Consider the following 19,427-nt stretch of genomic DNA (forward strand, 5'->3'; position numbering starts at 1 on the left):
GAGAGGAAGAACCGGTTAGGGAGGCAGAGACAGGTTGGACTGGTTTTGGGATGCAGTGGGTGGAGGGGAAGAGCTGGGCTGGTTGTGTGGTGCAGTGGGGGGAGGGGACGAACTGGGCTGGTTGAGGGATGCAGTAGGGGAAGGGGAGATTTTGAAACTGGTGAAATCCACATTGATACCATATGGCTGCAGGGTTCCCAGGCGGAATATGAGTTGCTGTTCCTGCAACCTTCGGGTGGCATCATTGTGGCAGTGCAGGAGGCCCATGATGGACATGTCATCAAGAGAATGGGAGGGGGAGTGGAAATGGTTTGCGACTGGGAGGTGCAGTTGTTTTTTGCGAACTGAGCGGAGGTGTTCTGCAAAGCGGTCCCCAAGCCTCCGCTTGGTTTCCCCAATGTAGAGGAAGCCGCACCGGGTACTAAAACTAAAAATAGGTTGTCTTTACATAAATGATCTAAATAATTACAAATGCTGTTATTTTAGTTCTCAAGCAATGATAAACTCAATATAAGGGACCAGGACATTAACTTATCTATATGATCATAATTTAGTATCAGGACAATGAAATTCTCTCTACATATTCAGTGTTAACAATGTAATTTCAGCTACATCAGTGCATTTCAGGAGAAGTTTGATAAAAGCATGAGGGAGATATGTTGGAATGAAATCAGGTGAGAAGATGTTCATGTTTAGTTTAAACATCGGCATAAGCTTATTGTTTAAGTGGTTGACTATCGTAGTGTAAGTACTCAGTACCTAGAAATGAGCTATTTACTGTGCAATCTTACTGGTGGAGAAAGAAAGGTTTGAATTCATTTAACATTACATAACTTATTCCCCTACAAATGAACACAATTCAATATCTTATCGTTAAATATTTAATACAAAGAATCTAAATAAATATATTTGGAAATTATTTAAAAGATTTACAAAATTCCAAACAAGCGCAGATTTTCAAAGAATTAGCTTAAAATGAGACTTTTTCTTCCGAACTTTTCAAACTGTCTGATTCCCTTCAATACTGTTCTCAAGTAGATTATTTGAGTCTTCCTATCAGCTCAGCCCAGGCTTCTCGGTGGGAGTCACAGAATCCCTACATTGTGAAAGCCAAACCCCTAAAGAGCATCCCACCCGATCTCAGCGGCCCTGCATTTCCCATGGCCAAGCAACCTAACCTGCACACTTTTGGACTGTGGGAGGAAACCCACACAGACATGGGGAGAATTTGCAAAATCCACACAGGCAGTTGCCCAAGGGGCGATATTGAACCTGAGTCCATATCGCTGTGAGGCATCAGTATTAACCACTGAACCGACATGCTGCCTTAGTCTTAAGCATTGTTTATTACTATTCTTGATGTTAAAGCTCCAGAACAGCATGCGTTATACAGGCTCCAATCGTCCAGCAGAATATTTACATGTGACTACTAAAGTTGCAGTCATATGACAGTTTATCTTAAAGGTGCATCCAGGCATTCATTAAGCACTATCTCCAAAAAGAGGGAAATCCAGAAACGTAGAACAGTTGTGAAGAAGAGTCATACCAGGCTCAAAACTGAACTGTTTCTGTCTCCACAGATGTTGTCAGACCTGTTGAGTTTCTCCAACAGAACTATCAGTCTCTCAAGGGGAACTATATTTGTTAATGGAGATACAAATGGAATGAAACTACAATCAGATCCTTCCTTGCCAAAGAAGTGTTCCATTTTCTTTTAGTTGTTGAATTCTATTCAACAATGTGTGAATTGATCAGAGGCATCTCACTCAGCCCTAAAAATTGGTGCTTGGACCTTTGAGAAATGGAGCAAATTTTCTATCTTCTTCATCTCTTTTGCTTTTGCCCTACAGCCCTTAATTATTCACCAATTATCTTGAAAAAAAGGACATGAATTAAAAGAACTATAACATCAACAGAGAAAATGCTAATTAAGTAATTGTGTGTAGTGCTGCTCTGGTGATCTAAATTATTTCAAACAATTTGTGAAATATTAGTTGAATGTGTGAAAAAATTCAGTATTTTTCTGTTAATATCTGTGAACAGTGGATATTTAACCCCAGCCCACGCTTAGTATTTGAGAACTTTAAAACTTCTGCAGTATTACGATTCCGTGAGTAGTAGTGAAAAGTCCTTTATTTCAATCTTTTGTGGACGAAATTTAGAAGATAGGAGCAGGAGTAGTCCATTCAACACTTTGAGACTGCTCTGCCATTCAATATAATCATGGTTGATGACCCAACTTAGTACCATGTTCCCACTTTCTCTCCATATCCATTGATCCTTTAGCCTAAGAACAATAACTACATATTTCTTGAAAGTCTTCAATGCTTTGGCCTCAATGGTTTTCCTGCAGCAGAGAAAGCTGCAGGCTCACCACACTCTGGGTAAAGAAATTCCTCCTTTTCTCTGTCTAAAAGGCTGACCCCTTGTCCTTAGACTATGACCCCGGATAGTGGATTCCCCAAGTATCAAGTCATAGAGTACAGAAACATATGCTTCGGTCCAACTTGTCCATACTGACCAGGTTTCCCAAGCTAAAACTAGTCCCATTTGCCTGTATTTGGCCCATATCCCTCAAACATTTTCCTATTCATGTCTGGGTCCAAACATCTTTTAACTACTGTAATTGTATCTGCATCTGTCATTTCCTCTGGCAGTTTATTCTATATATGAATCACCCTTTGTGTTACCCGTCAGGTCCTTTTAAACCTTGGCTCTCTTACCTTAGTTCTATGCCCTCCACTTCTGAACTCCCCTACCCTAGGGAAAAGACATATACTATTCACCTTATCTATACCCTTCATGATTTTATAATCCTCTATAGGTGACCTGAACTGTACGCAAGTTGCCTCACTAATGTCCTGTACAACATCCACAGGACCCACCTCCTATACTCAATGCTCTGACCATCAAGAGCATCCTTCCTACATTGACTCTGTCTAATCCTGTTAAAACCTGATAGGCTTCTAAGAGACCCCCTCCCACCCCTCATTCTTCTAAACTCTCGTGAAATGCTGATGTAACCATTGACTGGTATATCACAAAAGAACATGTAACAAAGAACAATACAGTACAGGAACAGGCCATTCAGCATGCCAAGGCTGCACTGATACATTTTGCCCTTCCATACTAAAACTGTCCCTACTTACAGGATCTGTATCTCTCTATTCCTTTCTTATTCATGTATTCATCCAAATGCTTCTTGAAAGCTGCTATTGTATCTGCTTCCACCTCCTCCTCTGGCAGTGTGTTCCAGGCAATCACCACCCTTTGTGTGAAAAACTTGCCTTGCACATCTCTTTTAAATTCTTCCTCCCCCCACCACCACACCTTCAACTTGTGTCTTCTAGTAATTGGCTCCTCCACCCTGGGAAAATGCCTCAGACTTTCCACTCTATCCAAGCCATTCACAATATTACAAACTGCTATCAGGTCACTCTTCAACCTCCTGTATTCCAGTGAAAACAAACCCAGTCTATCCAACCCTTACTCATAGCTAAAATCCCCCATACTAGGCAACATATTGGTAAACCTTTTTGTGTACCTTGTCCAAAGCATCTATATCCTTCTGCCTTAACATTAATGCTGAAATCTGTCTGTCAGTTGAAATGATGATGGCATAAAGCTAAAGTGTTTGGCTCATCATTTTCTGGATGTTCAGTGTGCAAAATCATTGGCTAATTATGTTATGCCAAATTTCTCAGTCCCTTTTATCTTTCTTGCTTCGTTCATATTGAAACTCATCAGAAGCCGGCTGTGCTAGTGCTTCCTTCCTGTAGACCTGGGTAGAAGCTACTGAAGTATAAGGTAAAGTAAAGCACTTATTGCCTCAACTCTAGACTATAAGGCCCTTCTCAACCTCCAGCCTTGGCAGTGTGTTGCCCTGACCCTGGCCTGTGCCAGGCCATCCCTGAACTGATCTACTCCCTTTTGATGGTGTGACAAGAGACAACGGGGCAAAACAGAAATGATTGAATTCAGCAGATCTAGCAGCGTCTGTGGGGAGAGAGAAAGCAAAGTTTTTTTTCAAGTCTGGTGACTACTGATGAAACAGTTTTTGTCTCAGACATCCAGCATCCACAGTTGTTTGTTTTGTAGAGACCGTTTCTGTGTGTTTGTAAATGTGTGAATAAGAGTGTGAGTGAGAAAAGTGTGAGAGAGTGTTAAATCTTGAGACTAGGAGTGAACTTTTTAGAAGTGAACTAGCCGCATAGACACACGCTGCTTATTGTGGACAAAGACACACCCTCCCTTCCACTGCCCTCCCTTTCCACACACTAGCCGAGGAGACGACTTTGGAGTGGAATGGTGGCTCAGTGCTTAGGTGGAACCCAGGTTCAATTTCCACCCACAGGTAACTGTCTGTGTGGAATTTGCACATTCTCCTTGTGTCTGTGTGGGTTCCCTCTGGCTGTTCTGGTTTCCCCCCACAGTCCCAAGATGTGCAGGTTGTGTAGATTGGCCATGAGAAATTGCCTGTATTGTCTAGGGATGTGCAGGTTACGTGGAATAGATATAGGAAATGCAAAGTTACAGGGATAAGGTTAGGATAAGGTTGGGGTGGGATGGCCTTTGGAGATTTGGGATGGACTTGATGGGCTGACTACCCTGCTTCCACACTGTAGGGATTCTATGATGATTCTAGGAGGAAAATCTAGAGCTGAAAGTCAATCTGTTTTCAACACTGATTGTCACTGAGGCCAGCTGGAGTGTACACTATCAGAGATAAATGGAGGTTGTCATTTGTTAAATGTAACTCCTGAGTTTAGGTCCAAACACCATCCGTTTCCCGCTTTGGAGTCTACTCATCTCTTTCCAATTCCACTTCTTTAGTAAAAAGGCAAAAATTGATCCCGCATTGTGCTGTAGGTCTGGAGTCAATACCATTAAGGGCATTAGTGAAGCAGGTAAGTTTTTCCAGCAGTTGACAATGGTTTGATGGTCATCATTAGTCTATGTGGAGTTTGTATATTCTCCCCGTTGGTTTTCTCTAGGTGTTCCAGTTTCCTCCAACAGTCCAAAGATGTGCAGGTGAGGTGGATTGGGCATACTAGATTGCTCATAGTGCCCTGGGATGTGCAGGGTAGGTGGATTAGTCATGGGAAATGCAAGGTTGTGGGGGTAAAGTAGGGGAATGGGCTTGGGTGGGCTGTTGTTCAGAGGTTGGTATGGACTCCAACTTCCACACTTCCATACTCAGGATTCTATGATGTGACTCTTAATTCCAGGTGGGAGTTGAACCCAGGACATAAGAAATGAAAATAAAAATTGTTGGAAAAACACAGTAGGTCTGGCAGCATCTGTGGACAGAAACCAGAGCTAATGTTTCAGGTCCAATGTGTTTTCTTCAGATGGTGACCCTCTACATTACAATCATCTCTAGATAAAAAGTTTAATGATAATACCACTCGGCCATCTTTTGGATATTGCCTTTTCAATGCCAAATACACCAGCTTCAAAAAAAGCAGAGCTGAATGCACAGAATGAACAACGAAGTTGTGTATAACCATCTGACACAGCCGTAAATGTAAAGTGTATCATACTGAAATCTGCACTTTAGATTACAAATAAAAAAACCAATATGCTTTGTTAAACTGGTACAAAATGATTCAACATCACTAGTTTCTAATTCCAGGCATCTGAAGGATTTGACGGGGGGCGGGGGGTGCTACAGATGAAGAGCAGGATGTGGATAAAGGACCTCAAATTGGGAGAAACATCAGGACGCTTGGATTCTCTCCCTGGTCTGTTCATCAATAGAACCTTGCTATTAACTATAACAAAAATACCTAGGCTAAGATATAGAGTAATCAGATAGGGGAAAAAAAACTTTGATACTGGTCTGAAGTGTAGCTGTCATTGTGATGTTCGAAATACTGCAGACAATTTGCATGTAGCAAGCTCCAACAATCAGCCGTTTGTCGAACGATGGAAATTAGTAAGACGCCTAAGGTCTTTCATCGCTACTTAGGGACCTTTTACAGGAAGAGACTGATCTTAATCTTGTCTGTCCATATACATCCAACAGCACAATGCTCATTCATTCTCTAGAGACGGGCCTTGAATGTTTTGTTCAAATTTCAGGATTTGAGTGAGAATGCGACCTGTGAACTGGATAGGAACATAGGAACAGCAGAAGACCATTCAGCCCATCAAGCTTGCCCTGACATTCAACTGGACCATTGCTGATTGCAATGCCGGTTACCTACCCTATCACCGTAAACCTGAAAATCTTTGGTAATCAGAAATCTATCAATCTCTATCTTCAATGTACTTAAACATCAAACTTCCATAGCACTGAACTCCAAAGGTTCACAACCATCTGAGTAAAACTAAACCGGAAAAAGACTAAGTTCCCATAGCCGTATAATATGGAGAATTTCAAAGGTTCACGATCATTTGACTAAAAATAAAATAAGAAGTCGCAAGATTTCAACAAAAGTACTTTTCCAGAAAATCAAATAAGATATAATTCTTACAAATACATTATTGCTTTACCCTTTTGTATTTTGCATGCAAATTTGAAATGGTTATGATATGGACAGGAGCAAGATGAAGGGATTTTTATCTGCCTGGAATGAGATTGGGATTGGGGGACAAAAACGCGCTTTATTTGTTCTCTGTCGGAAGTCAAGCGCTGGACCCAGCCGCCAGAATTGAAGCTAGCACCGAGAAGAGGAAAATCAGAGCCATTAACTTAATTGTGTAATCAATTGAAAAAAGAGAAATAACAATTGTAATTTAAATCTCCATAAATAAAACCTTGATGTGTTGCACAATGAATTGATTAAAAATGCTTTTTGCTGTAAAATAATCTCTTATGCAATATTCATGAACACAGTCTAAATTGCCACTATGATCATTGCCTTCTCCCGATTCCATCTCTATTTATGTATTTACAACATGTTAGTGTGCCCTGCAGCTGGATTAGGTGGACCCCAAAGAAATCAGCGCTGTTATCATGGGATAAAGCATTTATAGGGAGGATAATTATTTTAAATGCTCCACCTGCAGAGCTAGCAGTTACGATTTGAATTGGGTAAATGAAGCATTGGAATAATATGGACCCACGCACATAAGGTGCCAGGCAAAAATGTGTGAAAATAATAGCATTAAAATTAAGCTTTCACAGAACTGAACAACACCAATATTCAAATCACTCACTTGCATTTTACTTTCTGTCGCCTTATGAACTCATATTACCTGATCATCGAGCACCTATTCATCATCAACATTTCTTCTATCGCTACCCGCACCTCTCTTTAGAGCTGATAATTAGCCCCATTCAATTTAAACTTCTTTTGGTAGACTGAAGCCCTTCTGGTCGAAGGATTGTTCAGTATGTAGCAGGGACCTTCAAAGTTTACTGTTTTCATTTGGATTTCCTCGTTCCCATTTTTGTGTGCCTGTTAATAAATGTTTCCATTGTGTTTCATACTTCTGAGTCCTTACTTTCTTGTCATCCTTTCATGGGAAGTGTGCATCACTGGCGAAGTCAGCATTCCTTGTCCAGCCTAACTGTCCTTGAACTGAATGGCTTGCCAGACTATACGGGAGTTAAGGGACAACCACATTGCTATGGTTCTGGGCTCAGTTGTAGACCAGGCCAAGTAAAGAGGGCAGCTTTTTATTTATTCTTCCATGGGATGTAGCCATTGCTAGCCACAGCATAATTTTTATTGACCATCTGTAATCGGCCTGAAGATAATTCTTGGAGAACTGCTTTCTCAAACAGTAGCAGCCCGTAGGATATAGTTCCATCCACATAGCTTTCCTGAAGGGAGTTCCAGGATTTTGACGCAGGTACAGTGAAGGAAAGGCAATAGTATTCAAAGTGTGGGAAGAGCTTGCAGTATGTTGAGTCATAGAGATGTACAGCATGGAAACAGATCCTTTGGCCCAGCTCGCCCATGCTGGCCTTATATTCTAAATTAATCTAGTCTCATTTGGCATCATTTGACGCAATCCCTTCTAAACCCTTCCTATTCATATACCCATCCAGATGATGTTTAAATGTTGCAATTGTACTAGCCCCCAAAACTTCCTCTGGCAGCTCATTGCATACACGCACCAGCCACTACATGAAAACGTTGTTCCTCGGGTCCCTTTTAAAGCTTCCCCCTCTCACTTTAAACCTATGCTTTCTAGTTTCGGACTCTGCTATCTTGGGGAAAAGACCTTGAATGTTTACCCTACCCACGCCCCTCATAATTTATAAACTGCTCTAAGGTCACCCCTCAGCCTCCAACACTCCAGGGAAAATAGCTGCAGCTTATTCAGTCTCTCCCCATAGCTCAAACCCTTCAACCATGGCAAGATCCTTGTAAATCTTTTTTGAACCCTTTCAAGCTTCACAACATTTTTGCCCTGAGTTATAGGGAGAGGCTGACTAGGCAGAGGATTTGTTTCCATGAGGCATCACATGCTGAGGGATGACCTTGTGGAGGTTTATAAAATCATGAGGGGCATGGATAGGGTGAATAGTTAAGGTCTTTTTCTTAGGATGGAGGAGTACAAAACTAGAGGGCATGGGTTTAAGATGAGAGAGTGAAAGCTTTATAAAGGGCCTGAGGGATAACTTTTTGATGCAGAGGGTGATGTGTGTGCGGAATGAATGGTCAGAGGAAGTGGTGGAGGCTGGTACAATTACAACATGTAAGAGGCTTCTGGATGAGAACATGAATAAGAAGGATTTAAAGGGATATTGGCCGATTGCTGGAAAGTGGAACTATGTCAGATTGGGATGTCTGGTCTGTGTGGATAAGTTGGACTGAAGGGTCTGTTTACATGCCATATGACTCCATGACTCTACAACTGTAAGTCAGCTTTGCTATGAAGTGAACTGTGAGGCGTGTGCAGTGAAACAACATTGCTGTGAAGCAGACTAGGAGGACTATGCAATGAGTCACCTTTGCTGTGAAAAGGATTAACTAAGAGAAAGAAGCATCTTGTACTTCTGAATCAGTGTGAGAGTGGAGATAGTGTCTTCATAAAGAGGAGAGAAAAAGTAGAATCAGCAGTTTCTCAATCAACTTAAAAGAATGGGGCAGCAATATCACGAAGAGAGAAGTAGAGGGGTGACCTTATGTAAATGGTAGTGACAGTGTGAGACAAAAACTGATGGTAGAGATCCCCTTCACATTTCTTCTTCCTGTGAGTCCCTAAGTGTGACAACACAAGAAAACAGGTATGTAATGGATATTTTTTCCGTGCCTTTTGATTGGCCAATTATTTAAATCAGGAGACTTTATTTACAGTTAAAGAGTGTAGTCAAGAAAATTAGCTTTAACATTTTCAACATCCAAATTAATTTATTGAATATATTAGAAATTGATGAGCAGGTGATGTACTGCGTCTGTAGTATGTGGTGCTCATGGAATCCAGTGGGATCCATAATTAACAACATCTGAGGAAATTTGGCTCAGAGTTGATGAGTTGGAATCTGAGCTGTGGGCATTGCGATATACCAGGGAGAGGGTCAGGAACCTGGGCGTTGTGTTTCAAGAGGCAATCACACCCCCTAGATTAATTGTATTAAATTTAGTCTGTGGCCAGGGACAGGAGGGTATGACTATGAGTGAGATAGTTTGAGGATCCAAAATTTACTTTGAAGGAGCCTCAGCTGCTGCCCTTATCCAATAGATAATGAGGTCCTTGTTCACAGTGTGGGTGAAGGCACAAACTGCAGGTAAAATGAATGAACTGACCATAGCACTGTGGTCCAAAGTGCTATTCAAGTGGGTTGTGAAAAGAGGAATATTGTTCTATTAGGGGATAGTATAGGTGTAGGATAGTTACTGTACTGTGCAGACAAGACAGATTGCTGAAGGCAGGACGTCTCTTCAACAGTGGTGAGAAACATGGGATGAGTAAAAAAAAAATCTGGTTTTCATGGTCCACATAGGTGCAACAATGTAATTAGGATTAAGGAAAAGGTTTTGCTGATGGATTATGAGCTAAATTATGAACTCAGAGCTAAATTATAAAGCAGAACCACAAAGGTAATAGCCTTTGAATTAATATCTGAGCTGCATGCAAATTGGCGAAATGTAAATATGATTATAGTGGTAAATGCATGGGCTCAAAGATGAGTGTGGAAGAAATGAGGTCTCATTCATGGGCTAGTCACACCAGTATTCAAGAAAGAGAGAGCTGTTCTGTTTGGATTGGCTTCACTTGAGTCATGCCACTGTCCTGGCAAATTGCTTAGCCACATTTGCAGAGAGGATTATAAATTAATAGTGGTGATTCAATTGAAGGTAAGTTTTTAAAAAATAGAAAGAAACGAGAGAGTCAGAGAGTCATTGCCCAGGGAAAGTGAGAGGTGAATGATAATAAACATGTGACAGGATGTGGTAGAAAATATATGTAGAGGTGTGCAGCAGAACTTACAAAGAACAGAATAATTATGATAAAAAGTCAAAACTTAAGGTTATTTAGCTGAATGCATATTGTATTTATAACAAGATAGATAAGTTGACGATACAAATTGAAATAAATGAATATGACTTGATAGTTATTATGGGAATGTGGTTGCAGGGTGAGAAAGACTGGATCTCAACATTCAATGTATTCAACATTCTGGAAGACTAGGCAAAAAGGAAAGGAATTAAGATAGCTATGTTTAAAAATGAAGGGATCAGTGCAGTGGTGAGTAATGATGTAGGCGTAATAGATCAAGACCTCGAAACAGTTGAGGGCGAATTAAGGAATAGCAAGGGGAAAAACATCAGGATGACAAGTTACATCACTGTAGGACAAAGTATAATTCAGGAATTAATGCAAGTGTGGAACTTCAATTTTAATTTCTATATTGACTAGACAAATGAGATAGCAAGGGTGACTTGAAAACAGAATTTCTAGATGCATTGGGGTTCGCTATTTAGAGCAAAACATTGCGGAACCTACCCAGGAACAGGCTGTTTTACATCTGCTGAAGTGTGATGTGGTCAGATTGATAACAGATCTAATGCTTTGAGGATCCTCCAGTGAGTAGCAATCACGCATGATAGAATTTCAAATTCAGTTTGAGGGTGAGTAACTCTGGTCTCAAACAAACATCATCAACTTAAATAATGGTAAATACAGACGTCTGAAGATAGAGTTATCTAAAGCAATCTAGGAAAATAAACTAAATAAAAAGTTAGTGGATGAGCAATGGCAGACATTTAATTAGATATTTTACAATGCTCAGCAAAAGTTTATTCTGAACAAAAAGACTCATTGAAAAGGATGAGCTACCTGTGATTAACAAAGGTGACCAAGGAGAGTATCCAGTGAAAAACTGAAGCAGATAAAAATAGCAAAAACTAATTTAATTCCAATGTATTGAGGTTTATTTTAGGAACCAGCAACAGATGACTGATAAGCTAATGGACGGGGAGAAAATTGAGTAAGGGGCTGAATATGGAGGTAAAAATAAATTAAGGAATTTTCAGAAGACATTTGATAAGATTCCACATAAAATGTTATTGCATGAGAGAGGTCATAATATTAGGATAATGCAATATCATGGATTGAGGATTGTTTAAGATACAGAAAACAGGGAATCAGGATGAATGTGTCTCTTCAGGATAGAAAAAGAATACTATTGGAGTATCACAAGGATCAGTCCTACAGCTTTAATTATTTACAACTTAGATCAATGACACCGGGGGGTGGAGGGGGGTGAGGGGGGTGCATGGGGAGGGGTTGATGGTCGTGGGGAGAAATGTATTGTATCTAAAATTTACTGAAGATACAAAAATAGTTGGGAGGGCATGTTGTGATGAGGACATAAGGAATCTGGAATTGTTTATAAATGGCTTGAATGAATGGGCAAAAATTGGCAGATGGTGTTTAAATTATTGAAGTATGAGTCATGCAGTTTGGCAGGAAGAATCAAAAGGCAGACTATGAAATGGACAGATACACTAAAAAGGTGCAGTGCAGAGGGATCTGGGCATTCTTGTGCATGAAGTGCAAAAAATTAGCATGCTGGCGCAGCAAGTAATTAAGAAGGCCAATGGAATTTCGGCCTTTATTTCTAGGAGATTGGAATTTAACAACAATGAAGTCTTTATTACATCTTGTGCAGTTTCGCTCATTTCAGTTTTAAAAATAGGGATATGCTGGCACTGGAGGCTGTTCAATGGAGATTCGCTAGGCTGCTCTGTGGATGAATGGGTGAATTGTCAAAAGTGATTAAATGGATTAGGCCTTTATTCATTAAAGTTTAGAAGAATGATTGATTGTTTGATTGATTGAATTATTGTATGTGTACTGAAATAAGGTGAATAGCTTTGTTTACAAGCGATACAGACAGATCACAGCAACCAAAGGATGTACAGATCAAAAAGACTTAGAGGCATACAGGCTGCATTGACAGATTTAGAGTTTATGATTAAGACTGTAGAATGTTCATAAGAAATGCTGGAATTAGGCCTGCTGTAGGAGCTCACAGGAGTAGAGCGCTGTCGGCACCATCTTGCATGAATGAGGGGTCATCTTATTGTAACATATGCAATTCTGAGAAGGTTGACCCCAGGGTGGTTGCCGGGAGGACGTAAAATAACAAAGTGTGTAGCTGGATGAAGACAGCAGGCCAAGCAGCATCTCAGGAGCACCAAAGCTCCAGCATCTGCAGTTCCCATTATCTCTGCTGGGAGGATGTTTCCACTCGTGATGAATCTTGAACTGGGGACAAAACTACGAAATAAGGGGATAATCATTAAAGCTGAGATGCAAAAGGAATTTCGTCTCCCAGGATTGTGAATCTCTGGGATTTGCTAACCCAGAGAGCTGCAGATGATAAATCGTGGAAAGTATTTAAAAAAAAAGAGGTAGGTAGATTTTTAATCATCAAGCTATTGATATCTGTGCTGAGTCAGCATAAAAGATGAGTTGATGCCTGGGGCAGACTAGTTTGATGTTTTTCAAAAGCAGTGCAAACCTGAGGACCCAAATGACATCCTCCTGCTCCTATTTCTTATATTTATATGTTCTTCTCATATCAGTTAAGGTGGATGGCTGTGAGGTGAATTTGCACATGATGGTGTTCCTATGCATCTTCTGCCCTTGTCATTCTAAACGGTTTCAGTTAATGTTTAAAAATTGCTGTTGAAGGAGCTTTGATGGGCTACTATGGTATATTCGATAGCGCACACTGTTGCAACTGTGTGTTGTTGGTGGAGGGGGAGAATGTTGAAGATAATGCATGAAGTGCAAGTAAAGGAGGTTGCTTTGTCTTGGATGGTGTAGAATTCTTCTAAAAATTGTTGGAGATGTCCTCATTCAGCCAAGTGAGATCATTCCATCACATTCTTGGCAGCCATTGAGGATAAGGTGTACGAAACCATATCTTTTTGATTTTGGACTATGAACTGAAATAAGAAAATTCAATGCACCTTTTAAAATAGAGAATATGCAAGGAGTTCTTTGCAAGTTGAAAATCAAGTGAAGCTAATTGATGCATATGAGTCATTGTTGCTTTTTTGGAAAATTGAATCAAGACAAATGGCACCATGCAATGTAGGATCAGTAGAATTCAGCATAGTAACAACACTCTCGTTGGTCCAAAGCAGCTCCACACAGATCTAGTGTAGGAAACCCTAACACAGGAGCTGGAAAATGTCCAGGAGCCAGCTGAATTGGCATCTCTCACTGCCTCCTTTCGTCGTAGCATTACTCGCTCTAATTCTCCATCAAAAGAGATGCTGAAAGAAGTAATTCTAAAACCAAATAAAAAGAAAGACCCAGGCCAAACAGTCAATGTTGATTAAAGACTGATCATTGACATATGGATAATATTGTGAAATCTTTGAAGAACTAATGGGATCATGAAATGCAATTCTCCAGTTTGTGATTGAGACTTGTGGTGCAGGCTATATCTCTGGCTATATTTTCTCCTCCCCTCATATTTTGGACTTGTCTGCTTCTCCTTGTGTGACTTTTTTAAATTCACCCGTTGGATGTGAGCATCATATTCTGGGGCAGTACTTTATTGCTTGTCCTTAGATGCCTTCTTGGACTACTGCTGTCGATATGCTGCAGGGACATCCACTCTGCTTTTACAGTTTTAATTCAATATCACTGAAATAACAGTGATATATTTCCAAGTCACGATATTGAGTGGCCGGGAGAGGAACTTGCAGGCGCTGGTGCTCAACTGTAGCTACTGCTCTTGTCATCCAGGTGGTTGTGGGTTTGGAAGGTGTTGTCGAAGGAGCTTTGGTGAATTTCTGCAGCTTGGGCCTGTTTCTACATGGCATATCATTGAACGAGTCATCTAGAAATGCAGGCTTAGGTTTTGTGGATGTGGGTTCAAATCCAATCTTTACAGCTGGTGGAATCTGAATTCAATACATTCTAGAATTGAAAACTAGTCTAATGGTGACGATGTGACCATTGTCATTTGATGTGAGGCCCATCCAGTTCATGAATATCTTTTAGGGAAGGAAATTTGCCATCCTTGCCTGGGCTGGTCTACATGTCACTCCAGACCCACAACAATGTCCTTAACTCTGAACTGCCCTCTGAAGTTGCCTCGGGAGCTAATCTATTTAAGGACAACTAGAGATTGGGTAACAAATGCCAGCGATGGCCCTATCCCGTATCAGGTTTTAGAAAATCATAAAGGTAAAATTTAAATTGTGTAGACATAAATTAGCAATTAACTTTTGTTCTCCTATTCATTATGAAAATCTGTTTATAATAAACAACTAATTTCTTGGTAATGGCAAATATCTGCTGCGTATCCATTTTCAAACACCTAGCTCCCCCCATTGGTGCTGGGGTATGTGGATCCAGCACGGGACTGTTTTATCACTTCAGAACCCACAAGCCGAAGTTGAAAGCCATCCTTGCCATTGAGAGTCTGCTGAGATGTAGAAGAAGGATATTACCTACTGGATTAAGTGTATGTAGGTGCTCACAGCAACAGTAAAAGCATCCAGTACTGAACCAATTCACAAGGGTGCTTAATTGAATGGTTTGTTGGACTGAGTTGGTTCAGTGTGTTTATTTTGTGGTTGTGTTATTTCAGCATTTAGGTCAAAAGGATGCAGTGATGTTCAGTGACAGAGAGTTGGGAAGTTATGGGCATATGTGCTGTGTCCCGGTACCTCAGTAGCTAGCAATACTGCCTCACAGTGTCAGGGACCTGGGTTCGATTCCAGCCTCGGGTGACTATTTGGAGTTTACATATTCTCTTCATTCCAGTTTGGGTTACCTCTCGTCGTCCAAAGATGTGCAGGTTAGATGTGTTGTCCATGCTAAATTTAGCATGGGAGATGCAGGCCTCCACCCTGCCAAACTACTCACCATTCTGAGCTGGAAGTATATAGCACCATTCCTGCATTACCACTGGGTCAAAATCTTGTTACCCCCTCCCTAATGGCATTGTGAGTGTAGGCGCATCAAACAGATGGCAGCGGTTCAAGAAGTCATATCACCATTATCTTTTCATGGGCAACTAGGGACCGGTAATGATTGTTGGCCTAGCCAACAACTGCTGCGTCCCCTGAATAATTTTTTAAAAATCACACAGCATGCGTCTTGCTTCAACCTGGTTCGATCCTTATCTGAAGAAATTCAGTGTCACTGTCTTCATGCAGGCACTGATGTCAAATTTCTTGCTCTTTTCAGGACTGCAGGTCTGGAGATAATAATCCTTCACCTGCTGAAGGAACAGCACTCCAAAAGCTTGTGATTTCACATAAACCATGTTGGTCTATAACCTAATAAAAACTAAAAGAACTGCTGATGCTGTAAATCAGGAACAAAAACAAGTTGCTGGAAAAGCCTGGTAGCATCTGTGAGGAAAAAATCAGAGTTAACGTTTCAGGTCCCATGACCTGTCCTCAGAACCGAGGTTCTTATTGTTGTTGTTGTGTGTGTAGGAATATAACCTGGTGTCTTGTGACTGCTGATATTGTCCACCCCAGGCACCTCCACATCTCAATAATCCTGGCCAATGTGTAAATAAGAAGTGATTCCACAAGGCGCTAAATGGATATCTCTCCTCAGAGGAACATCCCACCATCCCAGGAGTGATTCTGGAGAACCCTCCAACAAGGCAGCATTTAACAAGCTTGCTCCCAACTGGACAAAGGCAATATTTAATCCACATATTTCCAGTTTACAAATAAAAGCTTTCTTCTGGAAGAAAGAAATCACACTTTGCATGGTTAATGATGATTCACTCATTTCCTTCAGAGGCATTATTAAAAAACACCACAAGCAAACTATGAAACAATACCAATCTTGTCAGTGAAAAGTCATCAGCAGGGAAGGGAGACAACACATGGCTAAACAACGCTTTTATTGAGGTAAGGCATCAGTTGGTGCTTTACAGAGCTCAAAGCAAACAAGAATCAGTGGTAAGGAGGTTAGGGAAGGTGGCTAAAGTTATGTTTGAAGATGTAGAAATGAGGACACCTTTGAAAGAGGGAGTTTTAAGAAAAGGTTGTAAAAGCTGAGAAAATCAATGCTTTTGTCATTGTTGCAGTCTCTGAAAAAAATTATGTTTGCATCCAAGTTCCTTTCTCAGTTATCCTAATTTCCTTAATCACTGCATTGGTGAAGGGTTTTGGAAATTTTTTCCACATTAAAGGCACTGTATCAATGCACATTGTTGTTGTTGATAGTTGTATCTTGGCATTCCCATTATCTTTTTTCCAAATAAACCATATTGGACACAAAACATTAACTTTATTTCTCTCTGCAAATGCTGCCAAACCATCTGAGTTTCTCCAGCTCTCTCTGTGTTTGTTTCAGATTTCTGGCATCTGCAGTATTTTGCCTTTATTATTTAACTGAGAGTCTGATGGACTGGTTTTGTGAAAACGGTAATAAAGCATTGCTTATTTCATCAAGATGATATACACACTGCCTCATGTCTTCTGTTTCTGATAGATGTGATACAATAAACATTTTGTAATTTGTATTTCAGTTTCGCTTCCTTGAAATTGAAAGGTAAATTATAAACTGAGTTTGCCTGATTGAGCAAAGCAATCACTGCATTTTAAAACCCAACTACTGATATGTTCCCATGTGTTGCATTGTCTGGCAGCTACAGGGTAGACTTCCTGTCTGTATCATTTTTCTTTCTTTTAAAATGTACCTTTGGTAACTGGCACATCTCAAGATATCTATTTAACAGTTAATGAAAAAATAATGACATATTTCAGTATTTGCCTTCTACATCAAATCTGCCTTTGTCCTGTTCTTTATTTGCAATTTTAACCTTTCCCGAATCACTTCACTTCTGCTTGCACCTATGCTCCCACTCACTCCACCCCTTCTCTACTTTATAGATCGTCCTTTTGTCTGTGAATCTAATTTTGGCATTTACTAAAATTCCAGTAGATAACAAAACGCCTAATATCACAAAAAAATGCCCACTGGGAATGAAACCCTGAGCTGACTAACATTGTCCAGTGTGTTATGTTTCTTTTGCAGGGAGACCCCCCCCAGATTCTGTATATGAGATTTTGAGTTTGTTGTGAAGGCAAGCATACAGGTAGAACTGTATTCCACCAACCTCTGATTGTTTAATGTAAAGGGAGGACTACATAACAGCACAAAGAGGAAAGTGATAACAACACATTGAAAACAGAAATGTGTTTTACTGAATTGATTCCAAATATGAAAACAAAATTTGTTTCGTCACTTCAACTCTTTCAGTCTCAAAACTTAGGCGGTGACAAGGATAACCATTTTGATTGAACCCATTCTGATGAGACACCAAGAAGTTGTTGTAATGGAGGTCAGAAAACTGTGAGTGGTGCATGGTTTTGTTATAAAGTAAATTTTCCTAATATCATCCCTATTTCAAAAAAGTATCAAATTCATATCCCAATGTGACCAATCTCAAATTAGTGAGGGTAATTTATTTGAAATATAACTAATTTGGGTTAAATAAGGGCAAAACAGCTCAAAAAACTCATCAGGCCTTGAAACATTTGTTAATAGAGAAAAGGGCTAATATTTTAGGTCATAGCCTTTCATCAGCACCACTATAGGCCTCATCAGGTTATATTCTGGTTAATGGGAGACTCAGTAATGGCACTGTCGCTGAGCATCAAGAAAGGTAGTTAGATTCTCTCTTTTTCATGATGGTCATTGCCTGGTACCTGTGTGGTGCCACTGCTGTAGATGATTGGACCTATGGCATCACCCTGAGGAAGTCCTGCCACAGTTTCTGCATTAGGAGCGAGTTACAGACTCATACAACAGACAAACAAACCCTTCGGTCCAACCAATCCAAACCAACCATAATCCCAAACTAAACTGACCCTAGCTGCTTGGTCTTGATTCACACCCCTCTAAACATTTCTTATTCATGTACTCATCCAAATATCTTTCAAACATTGTAACTGTACTTGCATCCAGCAATTCCTTTGGAAGTTCATTCCACACACGAACCACTCTCTGTGTAAATATGTTGTAGCTCAGGTCCTAGTTAAATCCCTCTCCCCTCAGCTCAAGAAAAAAATACCCCCTACTCTTGAAACCTTCCATCATAGGAGAAAAACTCCTGCCATTCACCTTACCTATACCCCTCATGATTTTATGAACTTCGATAAGATGATGCCTCAACCTCCTCCAAACTTGTGAAAAAGGTCCCAGTCTCTCCAGCTGCTCCCGATAACTCAAAACTTCCATTCTGAGCAACATCTTGGTAAATTTTTTCTGAGCCTTCTCCAGCTTGATAGCATTCTTCCTACAACAGGGTGACCAGAACTGGTCACTGTGCTCCAAAACAGGCCTCTCCAATGTCTTGTACAACTTCAACATGACTTCCCAATGAGTTTATTGACCTCCAGCAACCACAACCATTTTCCTTTGAGCTGGGTATGACTCCAATGTGTGGAAAATTTGCTCATTGATTCCCATTAACTCTACTTTTGTGTGGGACATAATGTACAAATTAGAAGTGAAAGTTGGGACCTTCATACCAGCTCCATCATTTAAAAAGGTCATGGCTGACCTGTTTGGGTCCTGAATTCTACATTCCCATTTCCTCCCCAAAGCTTTTATCTTCTTGCCTAACAATCAAAAAAATAAACTCCCATGACAGATAAGTGATAAAGGAGTCTTAAACAAAATTCTGGAGTGAAATAATGAAGAATTATCAGAAATACACCTCCCAATCTATTTCTCTAGAAAATTAGAGAGATTGGTCAGGTAGGAACTGCTTCTAAAACCGAGCTAATTGCTACTAATGAGGTTGTTTTCCTTCCAACTTTTCTCAGCTGTGTTCTTGCTCATCAGCTCCATTATTCTCCCAGTTACTGATGTGATGATTGGGTTTACAGTTACCTAGTTTCATTTAAGACCATTAGACCATAATTTCTCCAAAACATGGACCACAATTGCTCTGATCTCACATAATAGGAACTCTCCTGTATGTATTACCTCCCTCATGATTGTATGCAGGATGTTTC

Source organism: Stegostoma tigrinum, chromosome 15, assembly GCF_030684315.1.
Source record: "Stegostoma tigrinum isolate sSteTig4 chromosome 15, sSteTig4.hap1, whole genome shotgun sequence".
NCBI classification, from domain to species: Eukaryota; Metazoa; Chordata; class Chondrichthyes; order Orectolobiformes; family Stegostomatidae; genus Stegostoma; species Stegostoma tigrinum.